This window comes from Sinocyclocheilus anshuiensis, unplaced genomic scaffold (genome assembly GCF_001515605.1).
Source record: "Sinocyclocheilus anshuiensis isolate Anshui unplaced genomic scaffold, SAMN03320099.WGS_v1.1 scaffold444, whole genome shotgun sequence".
NCBI classification, from domain to species: Eukaryota; Metazoa; Chordata; class Actinopteri; order Cypriniformes; family Cyprinidae; genus Sinocyclocheilus; species Sinocyclocheilus anshuiensis.
Genome location: NW_015555739.1, coordinates 368,497 through 371,073, shown reverse-complemented (window position 1 = coordinate 371,073; position 2,577 = coordinate 368,497). Strand labels below are relative to the sequence as shown.

General features: G+C 27.4%; 1 protein-coding gene across 1 annotated transcript in view; it reads left to right on the top strand.

Annotated features, from left to right (window-relative positions):
• ccdc171 (coiled-coil domain containing 171) overlaps window positions 1-2,577 on the top strand; it is a 29,804-nt gene that overhangs the window by 8,393 nt on the left and 18,834 nt on the right. The gene's annotated exons all lie outside the window — the stretch shown is intronic.

Sequence of the window (2,577 nt, the reverse complement as noted above, 5' to 3'; positions counted from 1 at the left end):
AATATCTCTTTGGATTTGAGACTTTAGTCTTTGCAACTTTACAGATCTTCTTTATGCACCAAGAGCTTGTAACACAACAAAGAGAAAGGAAAACGTGAAATCGCATCTGTCATTAATGTTAATCAAAGAACAAAAGAAAATCATTCACTGATCTTGACTGAATATATTTAATAACTTTAATTGCTTAATCTATATTTTATTTATATTTTTATTTATAAAAGAAAGCTATGCAGTGTTTTTTTAAACTTTTAATTACAGTTTCTGTACCTGAAATTTTGTTCAGTTGTATTTATTTATGATACTGCTAATTGATTTGTTTGTTCCTATCTTATTACTGACTGTTTATTTGTCTTTAACACTTTAATATTTATATTAATCTAGTTGTTTTTGCTGTGGCATTGTTTTTTAAAGCATAGGCAAAATTCCTCTTTGCTCGTGTTATTCAGCTGCAACAGAATGCTTTGTAAAAAGACAGAATAAATGTTTGACATCTAAATGTTTGACTTAATTTTTTTTATATTGGATTTTTTATCTTATTGGAATCGAAAATAGGAATCGATAAGAATCGGAATCGATAAAATTCAAACGATACCCAACCCTACCCATGACCTTACTGTATATCCCACAATTCAAAAGTGATATCAACCACTTCTTGAGTCATTATATTACTTTTAATTAAATTAAAATAAAGCAATAAGCCCCGTGAAGCCGTGGTTTACAGTGAATTTATAACAGCTGTAAACCACAGCTTCACGGGGGTTATTGCTTTTATAAAACAGTTATTCCATATGCGTGGTAAGGTTTCACAAAATAAAACAGAGCAAATAAAGTGTAATGATATTAATAAAAACAGTATTCTTCCACCAAACAATGTAGCTCCTCAGAAACAGTTGTGGTTGCTACAAAGTTGTTGCCGAGCAACACACAAACGTAAACAAAGGTGTATGTTACTTTGTTACAGCTTTGAACATGGCTCAGCCAATCAGAATCAAGGACCGGAACTATCCGTTTTATGATATTAAATATAGTTAGAATTATTATCATTTATATCATTAAAAATAACTTGATTTATTACAAATATCAAAAATAGTGAAAATAGTGTACAAAAATCTGTAAAAATAAAAATATTGTACAAATAAATGAAAATTGATATCTACAACAATTTTTACAATCTACTTGAGTCTATATATTACTTCTAATTAAATATAATTAAAATATCTAAAAATGCTATAAAAAAAAAATTCAGCTTTGAAATCACAGGAATAAATTACATTTTTAAAATATATTCAAATAGAAAAAACATGTCACATTTTTTCTGTTTTACCTGTACTTTGTGTCAAATAAATGCAGGCTTGCCGAGCAGAAGAGACTTATTTAAAAAACATTAAAAATCATACTGTTCAAAAACATTTGACTGGTAGTGTATAATAAAAACAGTGTAAAAATTAATCGAGTGTACAAATAAATAAAAAGTGATCAATCACAATTTTTACATTCTGCTTGACTCATTTTATTACTTAAATATAACTAAAACATTAAATATAATTAGCATTAATACAATTATTTAATAATATTTAATCATGTAGGTTATACACATTGTATAATATATACACTGTACTTGTTACGTTACAAATTCTTACTACAGTAATAGCAGTAAATTATGCAGAATTACATGCAACTAACCCTAAACCAAACATAATCTTATAAGCACGTTGTTAATTAAAATTACTCACTACTTAAATGTATAATTACACTGTAGACTTATTCTACAAATAAAGTGTAACAAAGTAATAAAGTTAACTACTACCGTCAATCATTTTAATTATGCATGCTGTGGTTATTTTCTGATTATTAATCATTTGTTTTACATAAAGCACTTTTAATTATGATTGTGTCTGAAATGTGCTTTATAAATAAACGTGCCTTGTCATGCCCATTTGATTGGACTGCAGAAAGACATTTTCACAAAATTGGTTTAGAAATTCAGAATTAACAATGATTTTCTAGAAGATAAATGCACGCCACTGAATTAAACGTGCCGGAAAAACATTTTCATTACTTAAATAAACGTTAATTGAAATTAAATCTAAGAAAACTAGCTAGTTTACAAAGAAATTAGTTTAACTTGAAGCGCTAAAATAACTCAACTAAAATGGAAAAAATAAAAATTATAAGCATATTTAAATAAAAATGACAAAAACACACAAAAAATTAAAGTAAAAACAGAATATAAAAATGAATTCTAATTCAAAATATCAACAAAAACTATTTAACTTGAAGTACTAAAATAACTAAAATGAAATAAGCTAAAATTAAAAATATTTAAAAATTATAAGCATATTTGAATAAAAATGACAAAAACTATAAAAATATCAAAAACTCTTATAGTACATCAGTGATACCAGGATAACTCTCTTCACATGATTGTATTGACACTAGTGTGTGTGTGTGTGAGAGAGTGAGTGAGTGTTTGTGTGTGGGTGTGTGTGTGTGGGTAAGTGTGAGAGTGCATGTGTGTGTGAGAGAGAGAGAGAGTGTGTGTGTGAGAGAGAGAGGGTGAGTGTTTGTGTGTGTGTG